General features: G+C 45.7%; 1 long non-coding RNA gene across 1 annotated transcript; it reads left to right on the top strand.

Annotated features, from left to right (window-relative positions):
• Positions 1-14,729: 14,729 nt before the first annotated feature.
• Positions 14,730-17,271, top strand: LOC147977607 (uncharacterized). Its single transcript, XR_015599465.1, has 4 exons — positions 14,730-15,167; positions 16,380-16,429; positions 16,516-16,588; positions 17,105-17,271. It is a non-coding gene; the product is annotated as an uncharacterized LOC147977607 (long non-coding RNA).
• The last annotated feature ends 785 nt before the right edge of the window (positions 17,272-18,056 follow it).

The raw sequence follows: 18,056 nt of genomic DNA, 5'->3' as shown, positions 1-18,056 counted from the left end.
CTGGCAGTACGGCCCTGAGAGGCAGAACAAGCATCTCCGACGGAAATGTGGAAACAAAGCTAAGATTGAAGCTTCCATAGCTGAGGCAGTTATCCTAGAGGAGGTGTCAGACCTCAGGACATCATACTATCCAGACCACGTTCCCCATCTGCATGACAAGGTGCCTTGATACAATATAGAAGAGCCCAAGTATCAACCCAGGCTCGATCTATTCAACGCGCAAGGTGGGAGGGATGGGGCCTCAAAATCTTATAACATGCCACGACAAGAGTGGGAGGACCTCATGTTCTATATCTTGCACAACATCAAGGAAGTTGAGGAAGTGTGGATGAGGTAATACCACTACACCATTCCTTTATGTCTTCCACATCATCATGTTTCATGTTCACTTAGTCCCGGTCTAACACCGCTTATCTTTTTTTAGTGATTTCGTTCAAGAGGAATGGACGGGAGTGAATCCTCCTACTGAGGCGGAGGCACTTACTCTTCTCCGTCATGGAAACCCTGGACGTAAAAATTTTGTTGCTTGGTTCATGGAGAAAGTAATTTTCCACACTCCCCTATTAAATACCTACTTCAACATTTATTAGTTAACCGAACTAATGCACGCAAAAATTTCCATTATACTTGTAGGGAAAAGATCCGAACATATCTATGGATGATGAATTGAGATGGGTTTCCATGGGTTTTGACCCTGCCGTCATGACATGTAAAAAGTATGATGTGAATGGGTATCGCTTCCATACAGAGGAGCACCAAAACAGCTGCCCCAATCCCAAAACTATAAATACTGGAGTGTACACCCCCAGTCAAAATTCAGTAGACTACTACGGAAGGGTACAAAATATATACGAGGTTAAATTCCGCCAGGGGCATGAGACCCTAAGTCTGCCTGTGTTCAAATGTCGATGGTTCGATCCGCGGGAGGGGGTAAAACATACGCCTTCCATTGGTTTGGTCGAAGTTAAACCATCAACCGTCTATGCCGGAGCCGATCTCTTCATTGTGGCTACCCAAGCTACACAAGTATATTATCTGCCTTACCCATGCCAGAAAGTGTATCTAAAGGGTTGGGAAGTTGTGTTCAAGGTGTCGCCACATGGTAAGCTACCAGACCCGAATGAAGACGATTACTACAACATTAACCCCATGGCATACGAGGGAGTGTTCTATCAAGAGCAACCTGATGATGATGATGATGATGATGTGGTTAGAAATGATGACTCTAGACCATTGGGTGATGATGATGTGGACCCAAACATCGACGATGCACGGAATGATGGTGAGACCATTGTCAATGAAAATGACATACTTATGCTAGAAAAGTTAAACGAAGACGCTGACGACGAGGAAGAGCCTCCACCTCCGTCGGACAACGAAGATGATATGATTGATAGTGATGATGAGACGGACCGAGAAAGAGGTTACAACAGTGATGATTCATATGGGTTCTAGCAGATGTACGTTTCAAGTATTTTTTCTATAGTTTAGGAATATGCCTTTTTATGCATTTTTATTGATGTGTTTATTATCATGCCTTTTCCTTCATTTCATTAATTTACTAATTTCTTTTTCTCTTTTCAATGCAGGTTCGTGGAACATGGGCAAGGGGAAGGCCGACGGCATTGGTTTCCTACGCAAGGTCGTCGGCCTGCCTAGTCGGAGTGGTCGAGCACGTAATCCTCCCCCTCGGCTACTTGACGATGACTCCTCACAGGGAGGTCGAGGGAGAGGTGCCCCTAGAGGAGGAGGGGGCGGGGGGAGAGCCTCTAGAGGACGAGGTGCTGGGGGGAGGGCCACTACAGGGGGTCGCGGCCAGAAAGAGCGCACCCTTACCGACTTAGGGGTGTTGTCTTCGAGGCCCTCCTCTAGTGAGGTACCCTCCTCTAGTGAGGTACACTCTAGGGAGGAGGAGGTGGTGGTGGAGGAGGAGGAGGAGGAGGTTGGGGAGGAGGTTGGGGAGGGGGAGGCAGGCGAGGAGGAGGGTGGTGGCGGGGATGATGGTGGTGACGGGAAGGGGGTTGACAAGAAGGGGTGGCTGCGTGCTAACGCAAAGCTACCAAAGCAGGTTCCTGCTACTAAGGAGCAGAAGTGGCTCATTGAGCCCACGGGAAAAAAGTAAGTGGTTCATTATTTTGCTTGTCACATGCTTATTCCGGTTGTTATTTATTTTCCTTGTCACATGCTAATAGTTCATTCGTTTGCAGCAACTAGATATATTCTAAAGGGGTCCGTATTCCCAACGGCCTCATCACCGTCTTGCTGAAGTTATACTGGCCGGGGTTGTACTGTCCGGATCCAGTCAGGCAGCCGGCTCGTCGGGTTTTGGCCATGAGCTGGGACCACTGGGAAGCGGCCCGCCACGCGGACCATGAGACCCATGCCAAGGCCGTGATCACTACTTTCTGGGTGAGTTCTCTTCAGAAGAACAAGTCCATTCTAGTTTCATGAAAATGAATTAACTCATGGCTTTTTCCATTCTTGTTTCATGCATGATTGTAGAAATTCTATCGAGTTCTTCTGGAGCACAGGGCTAGAGCGGACCAGATCGTGCTGCGCCAATGCAAGAAGAAGGCCCGCTAGATGCAGTACGAGGTGCGCTATGTGGCCATCTCCACATACTACCACGACGTTCTTGGAGTGAAGATGACCAAGGAAGAAGCGCGGAGGACGGGCATTACCTTGGATAGGCCCGAGTTCTTGGCGGTAAGTATAAAAGATTTTTCATTATGATTTCATATATTATGCTTTCATTACCTTGTGGTACATTGTGCTTTATGCTTTATGCTTCCATAACACCAATTTGGACACACCTACATGCCATTATGCTTTTATTATGTAGGTGTGTCCAAATTGGTGTTATGGAAAAGACGAGTCCTGGGCGGCATTGGTGGATCTTTGGTGTGATGAGGCTGGAGCCTGGGCGGCTATGAGAACCAAAAATAAGGCTAACCGAGGGACGGAGGGAGTACATGCTCGGAAACCGAAACCACTATCTCCACAAGGCAGTTAATGTATGACTAACCCCATTAAACATTCTTCTTCTTCTATTTACCGTCACTTTCTTATGTATGACTAACCTCTGTTTGGTGGTGCAGGAGGAGAAACTGAAGCGGCCGCTCTCAGACATGCAGGCGTGGGAGATCGCCCATACGCGGAAGGACTCCAAGCCTGGCGAGCCCGAGTACTACGGCAAGAAGACCGCGGGGAGGAAGCAGGCCTACTCCGAAGCGTATCTGAAGTTGCATCCTGACACACCTGACCCCATTGCGGCGCCTCTGGACGACAGGGCGGTGGTGAGCATGGGGCCCAAGGAGCACGGTCGGGAGGCGGTTCTCGATGCTGTGATCACTCCTAGTATCTCCTACACACAGCTTCGTCGGATCGACCCGAGCCTGAGCCAGCGCACGAGCCAGCCAGTGACCAGTGCACAGTCCCTCTTTCAGGAGCAACAATCTGTAAGTATTTTCCCTCTTATCTTCATTGCTCACTTTGTTTTCCGCATTTAGTAGTTTTATGAGTTCCATCATGTCATACCGTAGGCCTACCTGGAGTACACACGCCAGGAGACCATGGCGTGGCATCAGAGGCTTTATGAACACCAAGTGCAGAGGGATAGCCAGATGCAGCAGGCTTTTCAGGAAATGGCGGCTGACAGGTGTCCTCAGTTCCCTCCAGCACAATGCCCGCCAGCACAACCAGTGCTGCTGAGATTTGAGGAGTTTGTGGCATAGAACGCTGGCCCCTCGCCGGTTAGTTCATCCCCAATCTATTCACCCAAAGCATGTCATGCCTTTCAACACAGTCATATATCCAGTGCATATGTCTTTTCAACATCCAGGGAACAGGTTGATCTACCGTTGGCGGTGGTCTTCGCAGCACTCCGGAGACACGGAGCCCGACCACTCCGATCCATGGAGGCGGAGGCGGAGGTGGAGGCGAAGGCGGAGGTGGAGGCGGTCTTGGCGGTAGCGCTGCCGCTAGCAGTGACGACCTGGGCTTCGGCGGTCTTGGCGGTGACGACCTCAGCGGTGCTCGATGATCCTTGTGTGTGGTGATGATGTTTGACATGACTTGTGTGTGGTGATGATCATTTAGATGACTTGTGTGCTTCTCTATATGCTTATGCTTATGTTGGTTGTGATGATGATCATTTAGAGACTTGTGTGTGATGATGCTTATGCATATATTGTTGTGATGGTGCCGGATGATATCCCGTTGTGTTTTATATGTCTATCCCGTCATATATATCTGCTGATATGTGCTGTTATTTGAATTGAATTGATTTGAAAACAAACAGAAAAAAAGAAAAAAAAAAGCAAAAGCAAACTATGCCGACGGCTATGCCGTCGGCATAGGGCTGGCGTGAGCTCCCAGTAGCTGACACGTGGCACCTATGCCAACGGCCTAGCCGTCGGCTTAGTTTAAAATATGTGCCAACGGCTAGGCCGTCGGCATATCTGCCATGTGTCAGCTACTGGGAGCTCTGTATGAAGGAATATGCCAACGGCTTGGCCGTCGGCTTAGTTTCAAACTATGCCGACGGCCAAGCCGTCGGCATAGCCCTGGTCCACGAGCAGCGGCTGGTCGCCACGTGGCACCCCTATGCCGACGGTCTAGCCGTCGGCATAGTTTTTGACTAAGCCGACGGCTAGACCGTCGGCATAGGGGTGCCACGTGGCGACCAGTCCTTGGGCAAACTTGACGGCGGCCGCCGTTAGGCGTGATCGTTGCCGACGGCAGGGGCCGTCGGCATAGATGTACGGCCCCCGTCGGAAAAGCATCTATGTCGACGGCTTTTCTATGCCGACGGCCGCCCTGGCTATGCCGACGTATATGTTGCCGACGGCCCTATGCCGACGGGGGCCGTCGGCATAGGTCTGTCTCGACGGGACTCAGGGCTATGCCGACGGCCCTGGCCGTCGGCATAGGGGGCGATTCTGGTAGTGGGAGTCGAGCGATGCTTGAACAGCCAACGGGGCAACGGCTTCTCTGACCAGATCGATGGCACTGGCTTTAATCTAATGGTTCTAATCTAACCACGCTCTTCGTTCGATCTAACCATGCTCTAATCACTGCCATGTACTGATGTACAGTTCTGCACTGCCATTCTTCTAGTCTAATCTGGCCCAAGTCAAGTGCTCCATGTTGTCCCTCTGCATGTCAGTGCTGTCCCTTCCGTCCCAGCGCATGGTTTGAACTGGTCAAGCAAACCTGCTGTTAAATGATAATGAATTAATGACTGTATGTAACATGCAAAAATTCCTTATTTCGCTTTCCTATTTGACACTGAAAAATATATTTTTCCTATCTAACATCAAATCTGATGCAGAGGCCGGGGGTAATCCTCCTTTTCTAAAAAAAATCGAACATCGAATCTGAATTTTATGCCATTTATGACATTTTAATCCATTTTGAACCTCAACGGTGTTAAATGACACCTCAAAGACCATTTTCCCCATATATGGTATGTGGCCAAAGTTTGTGCATGGAGGTCGTGTGGCGACGGCTCGCGCACCCTGTGCAGCGGCAAGGCTCATATCTTGTGTGGCGTGGCGTGCAATAGACGGCCAGCAGAGCTGTGGAACGACGAGGCGCATGGGGACAGAGATGCGGCGGCACACAACCGCTGGGAGAAACATGTTTGGCAGCCGGGAGGGCGCATGGTGCCATTCTTGGTCGCACGTCCTAAGTCGCTAGCGTGTCGACCCGAGCCTGTGTCACGCACGTTCTCGCCTCAACAGCAAGCCAGCGCCCCTCGCTTCTCCGTCCTCACATTCTCAACGACTTGTCTGAGTAGATCTCAACTCCTTTTTCTCCTAAATCAGACCATAAAGCTTGACCAAATTTATGGAAAAGGGTATTAAAAGTCCATATGCACTATTATTCAGTAAAGAGCCATTCTCTCTTGATTCTAGATCATTAACATTGAGGCTAGGATCACCAAATTGACTGTGTGTGGCCATTCGCTAAAATATTGTACTCATTGACACACAAGAAAAAGGGAAATGCTGGTGGTGGGATATCATATATTCCAAGGAGGATTCCAACACGTAAATACTCTAATTATTGTGCTAAATAAAATGTTTGACCTGATATCAAATCTCTTAACTCTTCTACAAACCAACAATTATGGCATTGCTCATCCTCACATGCATGTATTTGTTTTAATTGCAATGGATATGGGATACATACACTGCTTTAATTGCAAGGTCAATATGTATTAGCTAACGATTATGCCAAGATACGGAGATATGTAAGATTGGCATGTATACTCAACTTTCCCACATTACAAAATAAGACTTGTTTGAGTAGTCTAAGTACACATACATCAACATTGATGGTGCATGAAGAGCATGCGCGGACACTGGGATGGCCTCACTGGTCGAATTCGATAGTTCCACTTTGTTTGGGTTTACAACCGAACTAACCCCATTTCCACTAATTGCTTAAGAAAATAACGCTTACAAGCATTAGCAGGGGGGGGGGAGGGAAGAACAAAAAGAATGATGTTCGCTCTCGCACAAGCACTATCAGGCAAAAACCTACTATTATGAGATACAAATGCTTGAAAAAGTTGGGGATCACAACACAAATTACAACGAAAACCAACACTTGCTCTAAACATAGAGGCATCATCCCAAACCACCTTTGGGGAGACAAGCAGCAATCAGCTTCCAGTAACCGTGCCATGGCAAGAGCCATCACGTCACCTATGGTTCCTCGATGTCTTACCCCGTGGTGCCGGAGGCGCCCGTCCTACTTGGCTTCCTCCTCCCCCGTTTCCTTCTGCCCCGTTTCCTTCTCCCCGGGAGCCCTCCCCACCCCCCTGACCAAAATGGTTTCCTTCTCCGCCGGGGCCCTCTCCATCCCCCTGACCAAAATGGTATCCTTCTCCCCTAGTGCCTCCCCGACCCCCTGACCAAAATGGTATCCTTCTCCCTCGAGGCCCTCCACACCCCCCTGACCAAGATGGTATCCTTCTCCTTTTGGGCCCTCCCCATCCCCCTGACCAGGATGCTTTCCTCCTCCCCCTGGCGTCTCCCCAGCCCCTGGCCAAATGCACGCCCTGATACCATCACAACAAATTATATGTCAAAACGGGCATCCACTTCCAAAATATATGAACTAGAACTGACACATGGCTAAGTACCTTTGCAAACCGCAAAGCATGGACATGGCAACAGGGAGCAGCAGCATACGATCACCATGATGATTGCCACATCGCGTGGGAGCGAGAACTGAGAAGAAGAAAGCTGCTTCATCGTCGATGATCCTATCTGCGCCCAGCTTCAGTTCTGAAGAAATTATTCGGCCTCACTTTGTGGCCAGGTTACTCCTTCCTAGTTTAAGTACTCTAACAAGTGTGTGTCAAGTCAAAAGGTGGTCTGAACATCTTGATTAACCTAATGTAGTCACGATCCTCAATGCTGCCATTGAACCAGTGCTGCAAGTCAAGTGCTCAAAGTCGTCTCTGTCTGACACTCAGTCTTTGCTGTGAGTGCATCTCAATCGCAGTTGCAGGCTTGAACCAGTCAAGCAAAGCTGATGGTAAGTGCAAGTAACATATAGTAATTCCTACGAGCGTTCATCCTGAGCGATCGAGGCATGCATGGCGACGAAGACATACGTGCTACAGTAAACAATTTACTACTCCATCAACAAAAAATTACTACAAGATGCATAACTCACTTCAGCCGCAACAGCAGTTTATGTTGCACTAATCTTATAGATTTAAGTAATAAGTAAAGTGATGGATTATGGATGGGCTTAGGCCCATATAAGACAATAATACCTAGTTAATCTCTAAGGCCCATGCATGTGTACGGCAAGTGGTGGGAAGTGTGGGAAGTTTAGTCCCATACTGCTACAGTAAGAAGAGTGAGACCTCTTTATAAGGGATGTTCTACCACTTGCTATTGGGAGCTTGGGAATAGGAGCTGTACACGCGCGCTCCTCCTCCTCCGCCGCCCGCCTCGCCACGCCTCGGGTTGCGGGAACGAGCCGAAGCTTATTTTTCCGCTCAGGAATGGTTAATTAATTTCGTATTAATTAACGAGTCGCTTGCGGAAGCGCCACTGTCCAAGACATTGGACCGTGCCTCCGGAACCCTGTCGTTCGAGATCCTGCCCGGGAGAACGACAATAAGGTTTTTGGGGAGCGTCTCGATGCGACTGCTCCCGACCCCGCGTTGGCCTGGCCAACCGGAGGGTATGACACGTTCATCCCCTATATGCTCGTTCATGTGCTAGCCGTATATATGTTGTTCATAGATCTTTCGGTTCTATGTACTATACGTGCTCACATGCTTAGGTATCGGTATGAGATGCATACCGTATTTGCCATGCTTACTGTTTACTCATGGATTAGATTAGTCGGAAAAGTGCTAATATTTCCAACAATCCAAAAACCTTATTTTAGGCACTTTTCGACTCATGGCTTCGCCGCTACTCTGAAACCGAAAAAGTTTACTGCAACGCATTTTAAGCGTTGGCACACGAGGACCACCTTGTGGCTCACAGCAATGAACGTGTTCTGGGTTAGTGGTGTGTCTCCCACGGTAGCGATTGCTCCTGAACAGGAGAATGTGTTTAGGGAGGCAACCACCATCTTCTGGGAGCTGTTCTAACTGTGATCGGAGACAAGCTTGTGGACGCATATCTCCATATGCGCCTTGCCAAGAATTTGTGGGATGCACTCGAAGCTAAGTTCGGCGCAACCGATGCTGGAAGCGAGTTGTATGCTATGGAGCAGTTCCATGATTACAAAATGGTTGATAACCGTTCTGTATTGGACCAGGCCCATGAGATACAATGCATCGCTAAGGAGCTGGAGCTCCTGAAGTGTGAGTTACCGGACAAGTTTGCACTACACCATGGTAATGTATTCCCTACTGATGTGTGTTGGGAAAGATGTCTATTCCCGACTGATCTTTGGTTGTTAAAACTCTCGTCGAACTGTTGGTTGGAAAAACATTTGTACGCTAACAAACTATCGGTCGGGAATGCATGCACATTTGCCATCGAGCGGTCGGTCGGGAATTCTCCTAAACCCATTAAACTGTGGGTCGGTAAATAATGCCGACCGACCGCCTGTGGCTACATGGGCCAAGCGCGCGCAAATGAAAATCTTTAGCGCTGAATTTTGGCCCAGCCCGCGAACCTCACTGCTCTTTCCCCCCGAGTACGGTGAAATCCCTAATTCCCCACCATGAGCCGCCACTCGCGCCGCCGCCCAACATCGCGTCGCTCACTGCTCTCTCCGGCCGGCCGCTGCACCGCGCCGTCGTCCTCAAACACTACTAGGGAAAACCTTATACATAGAACTTTAGCAGTAGCGAGGGTCAAAAAAGCACGCTGGTGCTAAGTAGCAGTAGCGCGCCTGCGCAAACCGCGCTGCAGATAAAGTTCTAGCAGTAGCGTGTCTTCTTCTAAACACGTTACTACTAAAATTCCCACGGCTTAGCCGATAGGCTACACATAGTAGTAGCGACCTATAACGAACCGCGCTACCGCTACTTTCTTTGTAGCAGCGCGTTTTAGTCTAAACTCGCTACTGATAGATGATATAAAATTAAATGGAAAGCAAATAGAAAGGTAACTGAAAATGAAAGAAATAGAATAAGGTGAAAGGAAAAAAATAAAATGTGAAGAAAACTAAATGAAAAAGGGGAAAAAAGAGAATGGTGTACCAGTAGCGCGTATTCCAGCACGCGCTGTAGCTAACGTAGCAGTAGCGCCCTTTCTGGAACGCGCTACTGGTACTTCTGACTTAACCACGCGGTTTGTGCTTCCCCACGGCCACTTCATCCCCCAAATCCAACTCCACTCTCGCCGCTGCCGTCACCCCTCGGCCGCCGCGCGCTCTCCGCACACCCTCTACGCCGCCCCCGACCCCAGATTCAACGCCGCCCCGCCCCCGACCTCAACGCCGCCCCCGACCCTGACCTCAACGCCGCCCCGGACGCCGCCCCAGCCCCCCCGACCTCAACGCCGCCTCGAAGCCCCGACCACGACCTCGACGCCGCCTGCCCCTCCCTCGTCGCAGGCACCCGAGGTGAGCACGCCTGCTCCTCCCTCTCCCCTACCTCTGCCTAGAGTTTCTACCTCCATCAAATTAGTTAGGGTGGAAACAAATCGGATGCGGATGCGGCTCAAAGGAGTTAGGGTTCATGTAAGGGTGGAAACGAATCAAATTTCTAAGATGAATCATAAAACGAGTAAAATTTGACCACTTATTTCACTTTATAGTTGGATAATTGGAATATCCGCTACCACTTTCCACCCCTATAGGTTCATCAAATTAGATGGTAATTAGGGCAGTAGTTCCTAGGTACTAATTAGTTAGTAAGAACTAAGTACTAATTAGGTACTAGAATATTTTTATTTATAGTAAGTTTATTTTTAGTAAGAACTAGTTGAATTAATAGAACTAGTTAGTAAGAACTTGTTGCTATTTTTTTAGTTAAAACAATTTTCCCGCATCGACGTGGACGATGCCTATCCCGCATCCTCGTCGTCGAGTCGGCGGAGGACGACACCTGCTTGACCAGATGGGCCATGTCCGGGACTGGGCTCCGCCGGGGTGGTACTGGGAGCCGCTACCTACCGGGGGGCGTAGGTTGGTGAGGAGCCAGCCAGTCGTTGACCCGAACCTTCTTTGGTGGCGGTCGCGTGGGCCAGTGACGGTCCAGAGGCTCGAGGACTCCGCGGAGGTGGTGCGTCACCGTGTCAGTGAAGAGGACGCGCACATCCGTCGCTACTTGTTTGCGTTGGAGCACAGGTTCTCCAATACCTGGCAGGTTCTCCAGGGATCTCACTGGAGCTATGATCCCGTGATGGTTCCTTCTCTGTGGGTGTCCACCGCCCGCGCCGATACCCGTCGTGTGCTAGGGTTTTAGTTGTACTAGTGATGTTATATGTATGACACTATTCGGGATGTATTAGTGATAATATTCGACGATGTACGGACGCATGAGAGGATTTACTTTTGCTTATTGAATGCATGCTAATTTGAGTCTTATAAGATATTTTGAAATGTATATCTTGTGTTGCTCAATATCCAAGTGGCCGGTCATGTTTGCAGGTTACACCTCCGAGTGGCCTATGTTTTGCCGCAGTGTTGATTCATTTCCGTTCCGGCAAATTTTAGGCGCTCAATATGTCCTATTTTAGCAAAGGTCATGCCTGATTTTTCCGTAAATTTTGGCATGACTTTTGCCAGAATATGTAGGAAATATCGAGTGCCCCGGATTTGTGTGTTGAGTATCCTGGTAGTTGTCTTCTATCGATTTTTAATTAATGTTTTAACTATGAACATAGGAAATGTCTGACGACAAAAAGGATTTTGGTATTTGCAAATACTCCGAAGACGAGCGCGGCCTGTGCGACGGAATCTTCCTAGATGATGATAGGCGCTTCAGCATCAAGCTGGAAGAGAACTTCGAAGTGGATACAGTAAGTCACAACGACAAGTCTTTTTTCGTAATTAAGCATGACATCTGCTTCATTTGCTTCAACTTATATTTTTTTTTACTATTCTACTAGCGTATCCCCTGCCATGCAAGAGTTTTTGTATTGGATAAGATAGGTTTCAGTCATACTATGGAGGTAAAGAAAGTTTACTTGAAGACCGAGCATGGTTATATTTTCCACGCAAAATTATACAATTCAGAGGACTACACCTATTTTGGATGCAAAACATGGCGAGCACTATGCAAGACTTATGCATTTCAACCTGATATGGTTATCACCTTTGATATTCGTCCGGAAGATGATATTGAAGGTAATACCAACATCTGGGTCGATGTGCAGACGCCTCCAGTTACACCAAAATGTAAGTTTCTCAACCATATTTATGTCTTTGATATTGTTTATTCAAAAATAGTTGACAACTAATTTGTATTGTCAGCTTATTTCGGTGCAAGCAAACATGTCCAGCGCTTGGTAGACATGACCTACTACTGTCCCGGGGCTGAACTAAACTGCGAGGAGCTAAGTCATTATGTTTCATGGCTTGAGGATCTTGATACTGTCAAGACAAATTTTCTTCCTGGACTTAGAAATCTTAGTACTGAAAACGTGCGACCAATAGTGTTCGTCATCAACTACGGTCACATCTATTTAGGAAGGATGGTAAGATTTTTACTATTTGTCCTCAGTGCATCTTTTCCATATACATTATTTGTGAAGCTAAACTTAATTGCTAAGTATGTGACCATACGATGTTCTTCAACAGGGACTCCCAATGAATGTTGTGCCTTATGGGATCGAGACTAAAGGTACCATGAGTATTATTAGCTTACGGCCAAGATATCCTACATGTTACTTTAGTGCATTCAAGATCAGCGATGAATGCTTAATAGTGCAAGACTGGACCAGATATGTGATGGGGGAGCGCAGACAAGTACTAGGGGGCAGCAAACAGATGTGCTACCCAAAATTAGGAGACAGGTTCATCTGCATGCTCCAACTTGATCAAGGAGGAGAGGTACACATGTTTTATGTTGTTTTACCTAAGAGAGAGCAGCAGGAGTGATTAGCTAGAAATGAGTTTGAGGATGATGATGTGCTACACTATTACTATGATGATAAAATAGCTAGTGTTGGTGGTAATGACTGATGATTATTATTAGCTAGTGTTAGTGGTGATTAAATAAATATTGTTGGTGGTAATGATTATGATGATGATTAAATAGCTTGTGCTGGCGGATTAGATTCAAGTGGAGGCAACATGTGGTGCACATCGAAAGTACTACTAGTCCAAACTAGATCAAGTTTGGATTAGTAGTATACTTTTGACATGCACCACATATTGCCTCCACTTGAACCTAATCCACCTTCATTTGACACACTGTTATGGACATAATGATGTAAACCTCATAACTGGTATTGTACCAATATTTGTACGATGGCGCATAAATACACTAAAAATAAAAAAATTAAAAAACAATACTAGTAGCGATGGAATGAAAACAAGCTGCCAGTAGTTACATTAGCAGTAGCGTGGGAGTGAACAAGCGCTGCAGCTATTTGTCCTAGCAGTAGCGCGTGCGGCACGCGTTAGTGCTAAGCAATAGCTGTAGCGCCTTATTAGTAGCGCGCCTACCCGTGCTACTAGTGAGCACAAAACCAGCGCTACTGCTAGGGTTTTCCCTAGTAGTGAAACCCTCCCGCCGCCCACCCCTCACGAGCTCAAACCCTCACCTATTCTAAGGTGCTCCATCCCCACCCTGTCACCAAGAAATCCGGCCTCCTCATCGTCCTCGGCACCGAGCAGATCCCGGCGAAGACCAGGCTCAACCTGCGCCGGAAGCTCCTGTCGGCCGTGGCGGAGCACTGCTCCACGCCATATTGCTTGTCCACCGCTACCCCCGCGCCGTCCTGCCTCTCCACGAGTGCCCCCACACCGCCCTGCTCCCCGGCGTCGCCACCCACTCCCTGCTGTGGCAGCCGGTGATTTCCCATGGTGAGGCAACTCCCTCCCCTCCCCCCTTCTCCCTTTCTCGAACCTGACAACCAAATTCATCTCCCAGATCAGAACACACCACCACCGGCAGGTTCTTCTTCAGAAGGCCAGACGTCTAGGGTTCATCTTCAAGAGACCATATCCATCTTCAGAGGCAACTCTCTCTCCCTCCCTCCCTCCCTCCCTCTCTCTCTCTCTGAAAAATCCTTCAACATTATGTTTCTTCGTCTGTGATTTAGTGCACTGTATGTGGTTGTTCTTTGCTTAGAAAACATTATTGTTATATCTGTTGGTATATGATGACTCGAAGTAATTTCAGTTTTAGATGAATTTTGTTCATAAGATGTAGTATATCCAGGATCTTTTTTCTTTTTTTTAGTATATGATGTTGTGATTTAGTAGTTTGGAGCCTGGCACTTCAATTCAAAACTGACGTCAATACCTAAAATAATAAAAAGAACAAGAAATGGTGGCTAGCAAACATATCTTTTTTATAAAATTGGTGAGCTGAATATCCAAGTAATGGTTTGTCTATAACTAATTTGGCTGCTAGATTTTTCGAAGTTGTTAGACTCTAATTTGATGGTTATATATTAGGTAATGCTTTGTCTATAACTAATTTGGCTGCTAGATTTATTGAAGTTGGTAGACCGTATTTTGATGGTTATATATTAGAGCTAAAGAACAATATGTACTGAACAATAAAGAACAATATGTATTTTTTTCTCTTAACAGAGCTTCTCTAAGCTTTTCTAATATGTTATCCTAGTTTATTCCTAGTAGCTCCCAGCAAATGCAGTGTGTGAACAAGTATTGAATGTTTTGTTTAGGCTTTGGTTCTTATGTGATTTTTTTCTTCAGAAAACTGCACCGTGGGCATTCATCTTCAAGTGATTATCCATCTAAGGTGCTTGTTGCAACCAGTTCGGTGAGTTTCTCCACCCCATGTACAGAGGCCCTCCTTATGTGTGGATGTCATGAATGTATACAATCCCTTTTCACACTTTTGATTTTCCTTAAACACAGATCATGCATGTTGATTGCTAAAGTAGATTACTTTAGTATTGCAAGTGTTTTCAACTACATGTGACATCAGAACTAACAGTTTCGTGTAGTACAATTTCTCTTTTAAAGCTTTGGAATTTCCATTGCAGCCATCAAAGTCTGTTCACCCTGCGATTTAACTTCTAGATATTTCTCATGGTAATCATAGTCCAATTAATTATGTTGTTCATGACCATGTCCTGCCAGTGCGGCACAGTTTGATTCCTTCCTGGGTTAGTGTCTTGCTTACATGCTTGATTGAGTTAAGTGTACAATAAAGAAAGGGGGCATCAATCTGTTATTTAGATATATTTTACATCTGCGCTTCTCTGAAATAAATGAAATTTAGTGTTGAGCCGAACAAGACTACTAGGTGAGAGATGGTAAGCATCTGCTCTATGGAACACCATGTTTTTCTTTGCTGAATTGGCTATCATACGCTTGGTCTTCCTTGACAAATAACAACTTGTGTTCAACTTGTTTATTTCAGATTTTGATTTCTTATAGTTATTCTTGTATGGAAAATGTAACACCATGTTTAAAACCTTGTAGGTGAACATTTAAAACACTGCCCAGCAAATGAAGGGTGGAAACAGAGTACTAACCAGGAATGCCACTATTCAATGGGATCGGAATGACGCCTGGAGTCCTGAAAGGTGGGTTATTGTGCTTTGTTTGGCTATTAAGTCGTACCTGCAGGATCAAATATATAGACATGCTGTAGTTATCCCTGCAGGATCATGCTTGTTTAGCAATAATACATTCTAGGGCAAACAAAAACATGAGATTATACTGATATTATATATGTACATTCATAAAAGGAGAACTTGCGTCTTTGGCCTATTTCTTGTCTCTTTCAATGAGATTTATCAGGTATTTTGGTTATCCTTCAATAAAGTTACTCGACATTCATTGGCTATTCCCACTCCCCCTCCTCCTGTGTAGACCATGGGAAATATATATAAATTGTGCCATATATGTCATTCCTGGCCATTTGCTGTTAATATCATGGCATACTAATCTCAGGTGTTAATCTGAAACTACCACAGTAATTGGTATGGTTGGTATGTTGAAAGATCATCCAAGAAATAAACAAAGAGAAAACTGGGTTACATTAAACAGGAAACTCTAATATACTTTCCTATTGTCTTCTAATTACTATTGTCCAAGTGCTGAAGTTGCATTCCTTGCATCATGTTCCCCTTACTCCTTGAGTAAAAGGGTTGTGGCTGTGAAGAACTGTCAAAGTTTCTGTAGTCGCTCTACTTGCATCCCTATATTTTTTCCATCTGTACAAAAAACAAAAGCACCAAATATATTCTTACCTCTGCCGTGTCAGGGGTACTTAGACAAGAAAGGAAATGGTTTTGGATATGAAGGTATAAAAATATACAGTGCATCATCAAGCAATGGAGGAAGCTATAGCAGATCTTAATATCAATAGAAAAAGTGCATAACTTAATTAGTTCCTGGAGCATATACCTAAATGGTCATAGATCATGCAGGTTCATAACATGGAAATGCTCTTAGAAAGGTGGTTTACATGGATGTTGTCCTGTATTTGTTTAACCAAAAGTATGGCAAATGTTAGTACAATGTAGTAGTTACACTTCCGTTCACTTATAGTAGGATAGTCAAGTGATTATTTTTCGCTGTCGTTTTTGTGTATATTTGTTTCTTTCTAAAAAAAATAGGGTACAATTTAGAATATTAGTATATTGGTTCCAGCCTACTTGCTGTAAATGCCTGATTTTGATGCATTTTGTTCATGGCTTTGATTATACAATCTGGAATTTTACCCTTCCGGGACATATTCAACAGAGTATATAATCCAATACTAATGATTTCAATTATCATGGTGTATTCAGGTCAAAGCTAAATACTAGTCTGCATCCGCCTACCTTGGCAGGGATACCAGGTTAATCTACTTTGGTATTGTAGCCTCTTTTCTTCTTACTCTTATTTTTTTAGGTTTCATTTGTTCTTATTCCTATTTCCGTTCAGGGCGAAAATGTTGGAACCGTTTGGACAGATGTACCTTATAAGTGTTCTCCCTTCCTGCCCAAAACAATGTTAGGTGAGCTAAGACGATAATTTTGGGCATTCAGAAAGAGTCGCATCTATAATTAGCTATCAGCTAGCAATATCCAGTGTGAACTACTAGAATTCTGTACATCTACTGAAAGAGTCACGGTTATATTTATTTTGCTTCCAACTCACTTTATCCACTATCTATAAAGTTGTATGTTTATTTTTTTGGAAACAAGTGTTGGAATATTGGCTGCTAGTACCTATGTACCGTAACTTAAGTATATCCCCAAGACACTATATGATCAGCAATCATACAAAGTAAATGATGCATTTCCTTTCAAATGGATAGACATGTGGACAGAGGGCTTCTATGCCACACTCATGGCTACTGCTGGATGTTGATTGGCGGTCTTCACGACCAGAATTCTAGTTTTGTAGATTAGGTAAGTGTATTCTTCTTTCTGTTGTTGCGTGTGCACAGTGCACACATGAATTCTGCCTGCATTCAATTTCATAAATTAATTGAGCATTCTAATAAGGGAGACTTGTTTAACTATTGTAGGAAGAAAACATAAGGACTTGACTCACAATGAACCATGAAGCCAGCGATCTGCATCAACTGAATGTTTTACTCTTCATTTTGTACAACTGATCTCTCAAACTTGTAGTCTTTTAGCTGTCCTTTGCTGAACCTGATGTATGGTGGACTGGTGGTTATGTTTAGAACAGACTGAAGTGTATGTATGTGACCATTACTTAATGGAATAAAAAATGTTTGGTGCACCTGATGTGAACCTGATGTATGATGTCTTCTTGATTATGCTTAACGCACATGAACTATATGCATGAGACAATCAGTACCATATGTTAGTTAAAGCTGTGATTGGATAAACAAAATGTAGATGAATTTTTTGTCGCAAAAGAAAACACCGTTTGATTGTTGGTAGGCAAAACAAACCCTACCCGACAGTCGGTTGGGAAAGGCTAAACCAGGCTCAACAGAATGTTGGTCGGGAAAGAATTCCCATCCGACAGTTGGTCGGGAAAGGCCCATGGCTACCCCAACGGGCTGTTGGTCGGGGAAGGCCCATGGCAAGCCCAACAACTTATCGGTCGGGAAAGATACACCATAGCCAGCAAGTAGTCGGTCGGGAAAGGGCTTTCCCGTCTGGACTTTCCCCAACAGACACGGTTGGTTGGCAATAGTCTTCCCCGACCGACTGTTAGTTGAGGGAAGTTGTTTTCCCGACCAACTAGGCTGTTGGGAATGTAGTTTTGTGGTGTAGTGTTGTCGCGGGTTGCATTATTGCAAAACTCCCTCCTGGATGGAGGAACTTTGCTACTTCTCTCAAGAACTTGAGACGTGAATTCTCTGTTGAGGATGTCATCGGTCATCTAAGTGTTGAGCAGAACTCGAGAGCAAAGGACTCACACGTGAAAGGGGCAGAGGGTTCTTCTAGCGCCAATGTGGTGCAGAAGAACTTCCACAAGTTCAAGGGAAAGAACTCTGTCCA

This window comes from Triticum urartu, chromosome 3A, assembly GCF_056163025.1.
Source record: "Triticum urartu cultivar PI428250 chromosome 3A, HENAU_Tu73, whole genome shotgun sequence".
Taxonomy (NCBI): domain Eukaryota; kingdom Viridiplantae; phylum Streptophyta; class Magnoliopsida; order Poales; family Poaceae; genus Triticum; species Triticum urartu.
The sequence above is the reverse complement of the archived record's forward strand: the minus strand, read 5'-3'. Positions and strand labels throughout refer to the sequence as shown.